The sequence below is a fragment of the Pseudorca crassidens genome, chromosome 20, assembly GCF_039906515.1.
Source record: "Pseudorca crassidens isolate mPseCra1 chromosome 20, mPseCra1.hap1, whole genome shotgun sequence".
NCBI lineage: Eukaryota > Metazoa > Chordata > Mammalia > Artiodactyla > Delphinidae > Pseudorca > Pseudorca crassidens.
Window position 1 is genome coordinate 15,643,511 of NC_090315.1, and position 15,580 is coordinate 15,659,090.

General features: G+C 40.4%; 1 protein-coding gene across 13 annotated transcripts in view; it reads right to left on the reverse strand.

Annotated features, from left to right (window-relative positions):
- ZNF790 (zinc finger protein 790) overlaps positions 1-15,580 on the reverse strand; it is a 39,569-nt gene extending 23,989 nt beyond the window's left edge. For 4 of the 13 annotated variants that reach the window (XM_067720170.1, XM_067720162.1, XM_067720171.1 and 1 more), the window contains exons 1-2: positions 15,389-15,580; positions 13,022-13,154 (exon numbers count right to left, since the gene is read on the reverse strand). The gene's annotated coding sequence lies outside the window, so the exon portion shown is untranslated. Of the gene's footprint in view, positions 1-8,949; positions 9,468-9,492; positions 9,585-9,604; positions 10,001-13,021; positions 13,155-15,388 lie in introns of those variants that run through there. The other 9 variants (XM_067720173.1, XM_067720166.1, XM_067720169.1 and 6 more) reach the window with 6 other exon arrangements.

A 15,580-nucleotide genomic window follows, 5' to 3' on the forward strand; every position in this document is an offset into this window, starting at 1 on the left:
TTACCTTTTATTTTAATAACTTTATTTTATTTTACCTTATTTTATTTTATTTTACCCTCTTTCTATTTTTCTTTCTTTCGACTTTTTCTCCCTTTTATTCTGAGCCATGTGAGTGAAAGGCTCTTGGTGCTGCAGCCAGGAGTCAGTTCTGTGCCTCTGAGGTGGGAGAGCCAACTTCAGGACACTGGTCCACAAGAGAACTCCTAGCTCCACGTAATATCAAATGGCGAAAATCTCCCAGAGATCTCCATCTCAACACTAGCACCCAGCTTCACTAAACGACCAGCAAGCTACAGTGCTGGACACCCTATGCCAAACAACTAGCAAGACAGAAACACAACCCCACCCATTAGCAGAGAAGCTGCCTAAAATCATAATAAGTCCACAGACACCCCAAAACACACCACCAAACGTGGACCTGCCCACCAGAAAGACAAGATCCAGCCTCATCCAAAAGAACACAGGCACTAGTCCCCTCAACCAGGAAGCCTACACAATCCACTGAACCAACTTTAGCCACTGGGGACAGACACCAAAAACAACGGGAACTACAAACCTGCAGCCTGCAAAAAGGAGACCCCAAACATAGTAAGAAGCAAAATGAGAAGACAAAAAAACATACAGCAGATGAAGGAGCAAGATAAAAACCCACCAGACCTAATAAATGAAGAGGAAATAGGCAGTCTACCTGAAAAAGAATTGAGATTAATGATAGTAAAGATGATCCAAAATCTTGGAAATAGAATAGACAAAATGCAAGAAACATTTAACAAGGACCTAAAAGAACTAAAGATGAAACAACCAACAATGAACAACACAATAAATGAAATTAAAAATACTCTAGATGGGATCAGTAGCAGAATAACTGAGGCAGAAAAACGGATAAGTGACCTGGAAGATATAAAATAGTGGAAATAACGACTGCAGAGCAGAATAAAGAAAAAAGAATGAAAAGAACTGAGGACAGTCTCAGAGACCTCTGGGACAACATTAAACACACCAACATTCGAATTACAGGGGATCCAGAAGAAGAAGAGAAAAAGAAAGGGACTGAGAAAATATTTGAAGAGATTATAGTTGAAAACTTCCCTAATATGGGAAAGGAAATAGTTAATCAAGTCCAGGAAGCATAGAGAGTCCCATAAAGGATAAATCCCAGGAGAAATATGCCAAGACACATATTAATCAAACTGTCAAAAATTAAATACAAAGAAAACATATTAAAAGCATCAAGGGAAAAACAACAAATAACACACAAGGGAATCCCCATAAGCTTAACAGCTGATCTTTCAGCAGAAACTCTGCAAGCCAGAAGGGACTGGCAGGACATATTTAAAGTGATGAAGGAGAAAAACCTGCAACCAAGATTACTCTACCCTACAAGGATCTCATTCAGATTTGATGGAGAAATTAAAACCTTTACAGACAAGCGAAAGCTGAGAGAGTTCAGCACCACCAAACCAGCTCTACAACAAATGCTAAAGGAACTTCTCTAGGCAAGAAACACAAGAGAAGGAAAAGACCTATAATAACGAACCCAAGACAATTAAGAAAATGGGAATAGAAATATACCTATCGATAATTACCTTTAACGTAAATGGACTAAATGCTCCCACCAAAAGACACAGATTGGTTGAATGGATACAAAAACAAGACACATATATATGCTGTCTACAAGAGACTGACTTGAGACCTAGAGACACATACAGACTGAAAGTAAGGGGATGGAAAAAGATATTCCATGCAAATGGAAAACACAAGAAAGCTGGAGTAGCAATTCTCATATCAGACAAAATAGACTTTAAAATAAAGACTATTAGAAGAGACAAAGAAGGACACTACATAATGATCAAGGGATCAACCCAAGAAGAAGATATAACAATTGTAAATATTTATGCACCCAACATAGGAGCACCTCAATACATAAGGCAAATACTACCAGCCATAAAAGGGGAGATAGACAGTAACACATTCATAGTAGGGATCTTTAACACCCCACTTTCACCAATGGACAGGTCATCCAAAATGAAAATAAATAAGGAAACACAAGCTTTAAATGATACATTAAACAAGATGGACTTAATTGACATTTATAGGACATTCCATCCAAAAACAATAGAATACACATTTTTCTCAAGTGCTCATGGAACATTCACCAGGATAGATATCTTGGGTCACAAATCAGTCCTTGGTAAATTTAAGAAAATTGAAATTGTATTAAGTATCTTTTCCGACCACACGCTATGAGACTAGATATCAATTACAGGAGAAGATCTGTAAAAAATACAAACAAATGGAGGCTAAACAATACACTACTTAATAACGAAGTGACCACTGAAGAAATCAAAGAGGAAATCAAAAAATACCTAGAAACAAATGACAATGGAGACACGATGACCCAAAACCTATGGGATGCAGCAAAAGCAGTTCTAAGAGGGAAGGTTATAGCAACACAATCGTACCTTAAGAAACAGGAAACATCTCGAATAAACAACCTAACCTTGCACCTAAAGCAACCAGAGAAAGAAGAACAAAAAAACCCCCAAAGTTAGCAGAAGGAAAGAAATCATAAAGATCAGATCAGAAATAAATGAAAAAGAAATGAAGGAAACAATAGCAAAGGTCAATAAACCTAAAAGCTGGTTCTTTGAGAAGATAAACAAAATTGATAGACCATTAGCCAGACTCATCAAGAAAAGAAGGGAGAAGACTCAAATCAATAGAATTAGAAATGAAAAAGGAGAAGTAACAACTGACACTGCAGAAATACAAAAGATCACGAGAGATTACTACAAGCAACTCTATGCCAATAAAATGGACAACCTGGAAGAAATGGACAAATTCTTAGAAATGCAAACCTGCCAAGACTGAATCACGAAGAAATAGAAAATATGAACAGACCAATCACAAGCACTGAAATTGAGACTGTGATTAAAAATCTTCCAACAAACAAAAGCCCAGGACCAGATGGCTTCACAGGCGAATTCTATCAAACATTTAGAGAAGAGCTAACACCTATCCTTCTCACACTCCTCCAAAATATAGCAGAGGGAGGAACACTCCTAAACTCATTCTACGAGACCACCATCACCTTGGTACAAAAACCAGACAAGGATGTCACAAAGAAAGAAAACTACAGGCCAATATCACTGATGAACATAGATGCAAAAATCCTCAACAAAATACTAGCAAACAGAATCCAACAGCACATTAAAAGGATCATACACCATGATTAAGTGGGGTTTATTCCAGAAATGCAAGGATTCTTCAATACATGCAAATCAATCAATGTGATAAACCATATTGACAAATTGAAGGAGAAAAACCATATGATCATCTCAATAGATGCAGAGAAAGCTTTCAACGAAATCAACACCCATTTATGATAAAAACCCTGCAGAGAGTAGGCATAGAAAGAACTTTCCTCAACATAATAAAGGCCATATATGACAAACCCACAGCCAACATCGTCCTCAATGGTGAAAAACTGAAAGCATTTCCACTAAGATCAGGAACAAGACAAGGTTGCCCACTCTCACCACTCTTATTCAACATAGTTTTGGAAGTTTTAGCCACAGCAATCAGAGAAGAAAAGGAAATAAAAGGAATCCAAATCAGAAAAGAAGAAGTAAAGCTTCACTGTTTGCAGATGACATGATACTATACACAGAGAATCCTAAAGATGCTACCAGAAAACTACTAGAGCTAATCAATGAATTTGATAAAGTAGCAGTATACAAAATTAATGCACAGAAATCTCTGGCATTCCTATACACTAATGATGAAAAATCTGAAAGTGAAATCAAGAAAACACTCCCATTTACCACTGCAACAAAAAGAATAAAATATCTAGGAATAAACCTACCTAAGGAGACAAAAGACCTGTATGCAGAAAACTATAAGACACTGATGAAATAAATTAAAGAGGATACAAACAGATGGAGATATATACCATGTTCTTGGATTGGAAGAATCAACATTGTGAAAATGACTCTACTACCCAAAGCAATCTACAGATTCAATGCAATCCCTATCAAACTACCACTGGTATTTTTCACAGAACTAGAACAAAAAATTTCACAATTTGTATGGAAACACAAAAGACCCCGAATAGCCAAAGCAATCTTGAGAAAAAAAGAGCTGGAGGAATCAGGCTCCCTGACTTCAGACTATACTACAAAGCTACAGTAATCAAGACAGTATGGTACTGGCATAAGAACAGAAAGATAGATCAATGGAACAGGATAGAAAGCCCAGAGATAAACCCACGCACATATGGTCACCTTATCTTTGATAAAGGAGGCAGGAATGTACAGTGGAGAAAGGACAGCCTCTTCAATAAGTGGTGCTGGGAAAACTGGACAGGTACATGTAAAAGTATGAGATTAGATCACTCCCTAACACCACACACAAAAATAAACTCAAAATGGATTAAAGACCTAAATGTAAGGCCAGACACTGTCAAACTCTTAGAGGAAAACATAGAACACTGTATGACATAAATCACAGCAAGATCCTTTTTGACCCACCTCCTAGAGAAATGGAAATAAAAACAAAAATAAACAAATGGGACCTAATGAAACTTCAAAGCTTTTGCACAGCAAAGGAAACCATAAACAAGACCAAAAGACAACCCTCAGAATGGGAGAAAGTATTTGCAAATGAAGCAACTGACAAAGGAATAATTTCCAAAATTTACAAGCAGCTCATGCAGCTCAATAACAAAAAAACAAACAACCCAATCCAAAAATGGGCAGAAGACCTAAATAGACATTTCTCCAAAGAAGATATAGACTGCCAACAAACACATGAAAGAATGCTCAACATCATTAATCATTAGAGAAATGCAAATCAAAACTACAATGAGATATCATCTCACACCAGTCAGAATGGCCATCATCAAAAAATCTAGAAACAATAAATGCTGGAGAGGGTGTGGAGAAAAAGGGAACACTCTTGCACTGCTGGTGGGAATGTGAATTTGTACAGCCACTATGGAGAACATTATGGAGGTTCCTTAAAAAACTACAAATAGAACTACCATATGACCCAGCAATCCCACTACTGGGCATATACCCTGAGAAAACTATAATTCAAAAAGAGTCATGTACCAAAATGTTCATTGCAGCTCTATTTACAATAGCCAGGACATGGAAGCAACCTAAGTGTCCATCATCGGATGAATGGATAAAGAAAATGTGGCACATATATACAATGGAATATTACTCAGCCATAAAAAGAAACGAAATTGAGCTATTTGTAATGAGGTGGATAGACCTAGAGTCTGTCACACAGAGTGAAGTAAGTCAGAAAAAGAAAGACAAATACCGTATGCTAACACATACATATGGAATCTAAGAATAAAAAATGTCATGAAGAACCTCGGAGTAAGACAGGAATAAAGACACAGACCTACTAGAGAATGGACTTGAGGATATGGGAAGGGGGAAGGGTAAGCTGTGACAAAGCGAGAGAGAGGCATGGACATATATACACTACCAAACGTATGGTAGATAGCTAGTGGGAAGCAGCCGCATAGCACAGGGAGATCAGCTCGGTGCTTTGTGACTGCCTGGAGGGGTGGGATAGGGAGGGTGGGAGGGAGGGAGATGTAAGAGGGAAGAGATATGGGAACATATGTATATGTATAACTGATTCACTTTGTTATAAAGCAGAAACCAACACACCATTGTAAAGCAATTATACTCCAATAAAGATGTAAAAAAAAAAAAAAGACAAATAATACAATAAGCAAAACTCTTGAAAAATAAATGGGAATACTAATACTTTGTACCTCATGGATTATTGAAGTGATTAATTACTCTTAGAAGAATGTGCAGCACATAGCTAATAGAATATTTATTGTTAACAACTGCCTTCATAAAGGGCAAATAAAAACATATTTTAATAGGAATTAGGTGCAATGCTGAAAGGAAAGAAAGAGCTCCCGGTATTAGGAATAATGATACGGAGACAGTCATTTAAAATAGAAATTGAAAGCAAGTAAATTATTAAGCAAATTTTCATTTCCTTCTATTTGTACTTTCCACCGAGGAGGTGCCAATGTATTGATTATTGCTACAGTCTAATTTATTTTACCACGTGGTATCACTATCATTGCATGATAAAGAAGATCCCATAGGACTTCCCTGGTGGCACAGTGGTTAAGAATCTGGCTAAGACCACACACTACAAAACTCTTAGAGGAAAACAAAGGAAAAACACTCTTTGACATAGATCACAGCAAGATCTTTTTTAACCCACCTCCTAGAGTAATGGAAATAAAAACAAAAATAAACAAATGGCAGTTAATTAAACTTAAAAGCTTTTGCACCACAAAGGAAACCATAAACAAGACGAAAGACAACCCTCAGAATGGGAGGAAGTATTTGCAAATGAAACAAAGGACAAAGGATTAATCTCCAAAATATACAAACAGCTCATGGAGCTCAACATCAAAAGACAAACAGTCCAATTAAAAAGTGGGCGGGAGCTTCCCTGGTGGCGTACTGGTTGAGTCCGCCTGCGGATGCAGGGGACACGGGTTCATGCCCTGGTCTGGGAAGATCCCACATGCCGTGGAGCGGCTAGGACCGTGAGCCATGGCCGCTGAGCCTGTGTGTCCAGAGCCTGCGCGTCCTGAGCCTGTGCTCCGCAACGGGAGAGGCCACAACAGTGAGAGGCCCGCGTACCGCAAAAAAAAAAAAGGGCGGAAGACCTAAATAGACATTTCACCAAGGAAGACATACAGATGGCTAAGAGACACATGAAAGATGCCCAACATCACTAATTATTAGAGAAATGCAAATCAAAACTACAATGAGGTATCACCTCATGCTGGTTGGCATGGCCATTATGAAAAAATCTAGAAACAATAACTGCTGGAAAGGGTGTGGTGAAAAGGGAACCCTCCTGTACCGTTGGTGGGAATGTAAACTGATACAGCAACTATGGAAAACAGTATGGTGGTTCCTTAAAAAACTACAAATAGAACTACCATAGGACCCAGCAATCTCACTACTGGGCATATACCCTGAGAAAACCATAATTCAAAAAGAGTCACATACCACAATGTTCCTTGCAGCACTATTTACAATAGCCAGGACATGGAGCCAACATAAATGTCCATCGACAGATGAATGGATAAAGAAGATGTGGCACATATGTGCAATGCAATATTACTCAGCCATAAAAAGAAATGAAATTGAGTTATTTGTAGTGAGGTGGATGGACCTAGAGTCTGTCATACAGAGTAAAGTAAGTCAGAAAGAGAAAACGAATACTGTATGTTGACACATATATATGGAACCTAAAAAAAATGGTACTGATGAACCTAGTTGCAGGGCAGGAATAAAGACATAGACATAGAGAATGGATTTGAGGACACGGGGTGGGGGAAGGGTAAGCTGGGACGAAGTGAGAGAGTGGCATGGACATATATACACCACCAAATGTAAAATAAATAGCTAGTGGGAAGCAGCCGCATAGCACAGGGAGATCAGCTCGGTGCTTTGCGATGACTTAGAGGGGTGGGATAGGGAGGATGGGAGGGAGGCTCAAGAGAGAGGGGATATGGGGACATACGTATGCATATGGCTGATTCACTTTCGTGTACAACAGAAACCAACACAGTATTGTAAAGCAATTATACTCCAATAAAGATCTATTAAAAAAAAAAGAGTCATGTACCAAAATGTTCATTGCAGCTCTATTTACAATAGCCACGAGATGGAAACAACCTAAGTGTCCATCATCGGATGAATGGATAAAGAAGATGTGGCACATATATACAATGGAATATTACTCAGCCATAAAAAGAGACGAAATTGAGCTATTTGTAATGAGGTGGATAGACCTAGAGTCTGTCATACAGAGTGAAATAAGTCAGAAAGAGAAAGACAAATACCATATGCTAACACGTATATATGGAATCTAAGAAAAAAAAATGTCATGAAGAACCTAGGGGTAAGATGGGAATAAAGACACAGACCTACTAGAGAATGGACTTGAGGATATGCGGACGGGGAAGGGTAAGCTGTGACAGAGCGAGAGAGTGGCATGGACATATATACACGACCAAACGTAAAATAGATAGCTAGTGGGAAGCAGCCGCATAACAGAGGGAGATCAGCTCGGTGCTTTGTGACCACCTTGATGGGTGGGATGGGGGGGTGGCAGGGAGGGAGATGCAAGAGGGAGGCGATATGGGAACATATGTATAACTGATTCACTTTGTTATAAAGCAGAAACTAAGACACCATTGTAAAGCAATTATACTCCAATGAAGATGTAAAAAAAAAAAGTCCCCCTTTGTAGCCCAACACTACCTCTCCAACATTGCCGTGAATCCAACCAGAATAATCATCAGTATCCCCTGCATCCATGTTTATGTGCATCATAAAAAGCTCTAGGCTCCTTGATCATCTCTCTTTTCAGACACTCTACTCCCCATCAGTTGGATGTCCCATTTTCTCACCCCTCCTCAACTCCTGACACTTTCCAATATGCCCTCTGGAATTCACAGTCATAAACCCCTCTTTTATCCTCAACCACCTCCCTGAACACTCCCTTCACCTCTGGATCTAAAAGAAACCTGGCTCTCTCCAGAGGACTCTCGCAGCCCTCTCTACGTTTTTTTTTTTTCCTCCCTACAGCCTCTTGCCACTGGGTCTGGAAGTGGGGCAGGTGTCCTCCTTGCTCTTATTACTCTCAGACCTTTCTCCCTTTGTCCTCCACAAAAGCTCTACCTTTGAATTTCATGCCAAGAGATCATATATAACTCACCACCACCTCACTGTTGCTGACATCTACCAAACACTGTATATTTCCTTCCCCTTGTTTTTTCAAAACTTGAGCTCCTGGCTCACTCGCTGCAACGCTACTACCCTTCTTTTATTCTTGCAATTTCAGTACACACCACACAGATGAGTCTGGCTTACTCACACTTACCTGTACTTCTTTTCCTTCTCTCATGGCTCATTCCCACCAGCATACCGATAGGTTACTTCTCCCACACGAGCTACTGTTCCATTTTCATATTTACAGAAAAACTCTTCGAATATGTGGTCTACACTGTCTCCTATTCCTCTCCCCTCATTCTACGTTACCCTACTCCAATCCAACTAATAGCCCCACAGAAACTGCTCTCCACACATTCACGAATGACTGTGAATGTTACTAAACGCAACGCTCAATTCTTTGTCTCTGGCCCCATAGTTGCTGCTACCATATTTACACACACGGTCACGCACATGGTGACGCAGTCACAATCATATACATGCACAGTCACACCTAAATTACAATCACATACTGCTCCCGTCACCAGCGCACCGTCCACATACACACACACACACACCCCTCTACGGTTCCCATGCGATCACTCCCACACCTTGCTTCTGTATCAATTTCACACACGCATCCAAGGTTCCCTGTCGCGATCGCTAGCGCGCGCGGACACACATACTCAACTCCCCACCGTCTTCCTTCTCACACCTGCTGGCTGGTAAAGCCTCAGACTCCGAAAATGTTAGCCCCTCACTGCCCTCCCCCGCAGCGGCAGCCTCGGCCTCTCAGGGGTCATTCCGCTTCCGGGTCTTAGACTCACTCGACTTTGCGGTTCCCTCAAGCTGTGGATGTTCCTCAGGGACTCGCGCACGACCCCTGCTATGGTCCTGAAAGGGCCGGTGTGCGGACAGAACTTTGCCTCGGATACGGCGGACACTGGGAAATGACTGGAGCCGGGACAACCTTTAAGAGCCCAGAGCCTAGTGGTCTCCATTCACAGGCCTCGGTCTTGGACCCTATCACTTCGCTCGGCAAAGACCATTGTCCTCACGCCTCTCTATCTTTGGCAAGCGTCAACGAATTCCAGGCCGCGTTTAGAACGCAAGTCTCAACTGCTGAGTCCACGCTGCTGTTCCTCCGCAAACAAATGGCCCTCTCTGAGAACTTGGACCATAAGCCAACTCGGTCTTTCGACAGGAAGTAGCCGTGAACGCGATGGCCCCCGGGAAATGTAGTCCAGAGCCGTGGAAACTACCTCTGGAAGGAGCGTGCAATTCTTTTCTTTGCAAGCTCGCCGCCTGGGCATGTGACACATATGATGTGGCAGAAAGGTCTTGCGCCTCGGCCTGGCCGGGTGGAAACCTCTTATCCCACAAGCCCTGGCTTGAGGGTAGGATAAAGGGGAGGATCTATGGGGCACCCCCTCGGGAGAGGGAGAGGGGTGTCCCCTGTCTGTGAAGCCATTGAAGCTCCTCCTTGAACCCAGGTATAATATCCCTCACATCAGCAGACAAATACCTTATTCCAATTACCCTTAAAGTGGTTTAAATTAATGTTCATGGTTACATTCGTATTGTGTAAATGTTATTCATGTCTGAGCCATTCTTTTTGCTGAAGTTAATACTTGCCAGCTTTTCTCATTTGTGTCCTTTCCTATGTGCTTGTCATTTAGATGTATATCTAAACTTTCTGATGGAGGAGTAATTTTTTCAGTATTTTCAAAATCATCAGGTAACCTTTAAATATTTTTTCTTTAATTTCTTTTATTGTGAAATAGAAAACACCTGAAGAATACTGCATAGAATGTGTAAGTTCAGTGTAACGCCATACAAGTGAAGAAACAGTACATTGTTGTGGTGCTCCAAGGACAAAGAACAATATAAACTCAAAGGGCCAACATTGCCGGAACAAAGAGTTACAGGACTCTTATCACTCTGTCACATTGCGACCATTACAATGTCCCAGAGCCCTCCCAAGCAGCATACCCTGTCCCTTTCCCGTCTCATATAAGGAAAGATATTTGTCCCGTTCTTCTCACGCTCTGCACACTGAAAGTATACATACCCTGCCCAATCAGCAGATGACTCGCAGGTTCCTTTGTTCCCTGGCTGTGAAAACAGACCAGTAACCCTTGCTCAGGGTCTCCCTGGCTATCAGGAAGTCGGCCCGCTGTTCTGGCAGCGACACTTCCCTCTAATAAATTCTATCTTCTTTTCATTCTGCCTTGTGTCTGGAAATTCTTTTCCAACCCACGTTCGTACCATGACAACTATGGGTACCTCAAGAAGAAACACCCACCCTATATGATCATTTCTCACCCCTCAGACCCCAGCTGACCACTATCCTGATTGTTAATGTAATAATATCTTGTTTGTCACTTACCTATCTTTGAAATTTACATAAATGCAATCAAATTGTATGACTCTCTTACCTTGCTGAGTTGTTAAAACTCCTAACTGGATTAACTCAAAACTCCACACTAAAGGCTTTGCAGAAGTAAATGTATGCCCCATTCAGGGATAAAAACTATTTTCCTCAGTTACTATGGTGTTGCAAGACCCCAAGATCAACCCTCCCTCCGAGGTTCAATGATTCACTGGGAGAACTCACAGCAAAACATACAAAGCAAAATCAGCAAAAAAGAAAAGGTGCATTGGGCAAAGTCCAGGAAAAACCAGCCACATTCTTCCAAGGATCCTTTCCCAGTAGAGTTACCCAGGCCATTAATACATGTGAAATAGTACCAACCAGGCAAGCTCATTAGAAATTCAGTACCTAGGGTTTTTATCGGAGCCTGGTCACATAGGCAGTCTCTGCCTGGCACATACCAGAATTTCAGACTCTCAGAAGGAAAGCAGGTATTTAGCATAAATTATATTGTTTGCACAAACACTTTAGGCACAGTAAGCCATTCTTATCAGTGAGGATAATGGGAATCTTCTCAAAATCCAAGTTCTAGTTGCAAGCCAAGGGCCAAACTTCAAGCAGGCCTTTCTAAGGATAAGAAGTCTCAGGTCTGCTACGTTAATCCTTTTCTGCACACTACTGTCCTAAACAAAATGTCTGGCTTTCAACAACAACAAAAAATTTCAAGGCATATGAAAAGGCAAGAAAAATCAAGACACTCCCAAAACACAAAGCAACAATCAGAACTAGACTCAGGTGTTCTTAGCTTGTTGCTGCATAACTTCAATCTCTGCCTCTGCCCTCACACAGCCTTCTTCTATCTTCTGTCTATTGTAAGTGGATTTAGGTCACAACCAGATAATTGGGATAATCTCAGCTAGCAATCCTTAACTTAATTACATCTGTAAAGACGCTTTTTTTCCAAATAAGGTCACATTCACAGGTCCTGGGGGTTAGGATGTGGACATATCTCTGGGGTGTCACTATTAAACCCAAAACAACCTGTTACTATATTTAGTTTTATCCTAATAGATTTCCTTAGAATTCTCCTCTTATGTCACTGATCTCAGTGGTTTAGCAGAGCAAAGACCAAACTCGATCTACCCACCAAAACTTGCTCATTCTATAGTTTTATCTTAGTAAATGACAATTCTGGTCTTCTAGTTTCTTGGGCTGCGATATTTGGGCTGGCCTAGGTTCCTCTCTTTCTCTCATATCCCACATCAAATCTACAGATCCATTTAGCTCTATCTTCAAAATATATCTAGAATCCAACTATTTCTCCTAACTACCACTGCTATCACCCTAGACCGAGTCACCGTTATCTCTTACCTGGATTATTCCAACAGCCCATTGGCTAGTTTCCCTGCTTCCTTTTATGTCCCCCTACACCCTACTCTCTACTCAGCACCCCAAATGATGTCTTTTAAATATAAGATCATGTCACTCTTCTGTTCAAAACCCACTATTGCTTTGACATCTTGCTAAGACTAACCAAACTTCTTAAAATATTCTCCAAGGCCTTACATAATTTGTCCTCTCATTAGCTCTTTCACCTCATCTACTACTCTCTACTTTGTCATGCTGGCCTACTTACTGCTCCTTGGATACACCAGGCTTGTATCTAACTTATGGCATTTATGTTTAGCTGTTTTCTCTGCTTATAATGCTCTTTATCCAAATATCTTCAAATGTCACTGCTTCTTCCTTTTGTTTTTGATCAAATATTTTCTTCTTAGGAAGGCTTTTCCTAACCATTCTATTTAAAATCACAACTCCCTTGTCACTCACTATCTTATTTTCAAGCTTCATTTTTCTCTACAGATCTTACCTTTATCTGGAACACTATATACTTCATTTACACGTTCACTGGTCACTTTCCCAGACTAGAATGTAAACTCCTTGAGGACAGGAAATTTGGACCGTTTTGTTCACTGATGCTTTCCTAGGGCTTAGAATGGCACCTGGCACAGATAAAGGGCTCCATAAATATCTGCTGAATGAAGAAATACATTTTGACAGCAACAGGAAATAGGCACTTTCATAAATTTTTTGGTGGAAATGGAAAGTGATTCATCTTTTGTGGACTGCAAATACTTATACATAACCTCTGACCCAGCACTTAGAGGAAATCGAAAGATGCACATGCACATCTGTGCAAAGCTGAATATATAAGGATTTCATTCCAAAATTGCACAAACCTGAAAACATCCTAAAAATTCACTAACATAGTATTAGTTAAAGTATGACATTTCCCCAACCATAAAGCATTATACCACCATAAGAAAAAGGAATATATATTAATACGGAATGTCTTCTAAGAAATAATAGTGAGTAAAAAACAAGGTGCTTTATACTATACTAACATTTGTGAAAAATAAAAATGTTATATATACAGATATGTTGGTATAATCATAGAATAACTCAAAGTAGTTAACATAAGAAACTAGTCACTGTAGATACATGTGGAGAAGAGAAATACTGAAAGGGAGACTTCTTTTTTCACTATAACCTTATTTAAATTTTTAAAATCGATGAGATGATTCCTTTAAAAACAATTATGAAGTAAAAAACTTGGCAGAGAGGGGAGTTAAGAGGAAAGTAGCAATGATTTCTAAGCTAGCAGCTTCTCGTGGTAAAGGAGATTGCTAAAATATGACTGTGGGAAGTCAATGACAATGGTAAACTATAACCCTGAAGTTTTTAGCAATGGAAAGATAGAAAATGGAATGTAATAAGAAGAAACAGCAGCATGAAACATAAGAGTTTTAAAAGACTACAGATGTATGAAGGACTGACTGCATATGTAGGCTATGAAAATGAAGAGAATATGGTCCTCTAGGATCTGCTTAAATAAAGAGGGCACTGATAGAGGAAGAATGATGAGTGAAGGATTCACATCAACTAAAACTCAAGAAGAGTAGGGTCTATATAGCAAAACCTGGAAAACATTTTATGGTGTAAATTGCCTCACTGAACATCTATCTGTGCTCTCCCTTGTCCCAGGCACATCTGCCTGGTTCCCACTCATTCACTTGTACAGAAAAGGTTCCCACTCCTTTTCATTTCTTCTACTCACCACCTATGGCCTATTTTCTTGTCCTAACTTGAAGATTTCATGCAGTTTGGTGATGTGAGAGCCTGTATATAGGAAAATCACAAAAGGCTTGAATTCAAGCACCATCTCCAAACTCAGACTGACCTTGGGCCTTTAAGGAAATTATCATATAAAAAGGAACAAAGTAAATAACCTTTTGCCTTAAAGGTTGAGCATATACAATCATGTCACAGAGGGCTTGAGAATATCTGAAGCCTACATCTCAAAGCTGAACCCATTATGCCATGTAAAGATTCTAAATATATCAGAGATGTCACTTTACTTTCAAAAGTTGGATTATACGGAGAAGTTATCCATACATAATGTGGCTATGTTGCTCTAGTTCTCCAGCATCATATACCTATACAACTTCCTCTAAACATCTTTTAATTGTGGCTGAGACTCCTGGTTGAACTGAACAATCACATTTCTGAATATTTACCTCATCAATGTCTCCCAAGGAACAGAGAAGAGAAAAACGTCTGGGGATAAGTTTGTGGACATAACCCAAAACAGGCACCCCCATAATAAAATACACCCTGTTTAAAAAGCCATACTGATTCAGTATTCTATTCCAGAACAAAATGTTTGGAATCTTAAGTGTTTATATTGAAATGGTATAAGTTATTTATTATATCAACAGGGAGCTTTTTCTCCTTAAAATTGAATCTACAGGAAGACATATCCTATTATCTCAGTTTGAAGAGGAAATGAGGCTGAGAGGATTCAGATTCCTCCACTATCTCAGCCACCCATGCAGTGGCCCACAATCACGTGATGACACACATATTTTCATACACACACAATCTTGCCCTACCACGGGCACACACACACAATTACTCCCAACCACACAAGCCCACAATATGACCCTCCATCCTCACAAAGCCACTTATAATCTTGATCCCATCTCTCTCTCACACTCATCAATTTTACCTGCATGCAGTCTCTCTTCCATTCAACTAACCCCTAAATGTAGTCACACACGCAATCTCATCACGGTCTCACACTCGGGCCCTCCTTCACCCACTCGCGCATACGTGACTGGGCTTGTGGATTTCTCCCCTTCAAACTCCCTAGGCTGCTTTGGTCCCAGACACTCACGTCCTGCATTCGGGTTCGCTCTTCTGGCTCCCCGACACTTTCCGCAGCAGCTTGCCTCTAGGCATCTGCGCGCTCCCAGGGCAAAGCGTAATTCCTACCAGCCTCCTAGGCATTTAACTGAGGCCAAGTCCCGCCTCAGCGCCTAGGGAACGCAGTCTATCTTGGCCGGGTCCACTCCGCCGCTGGCAAAGT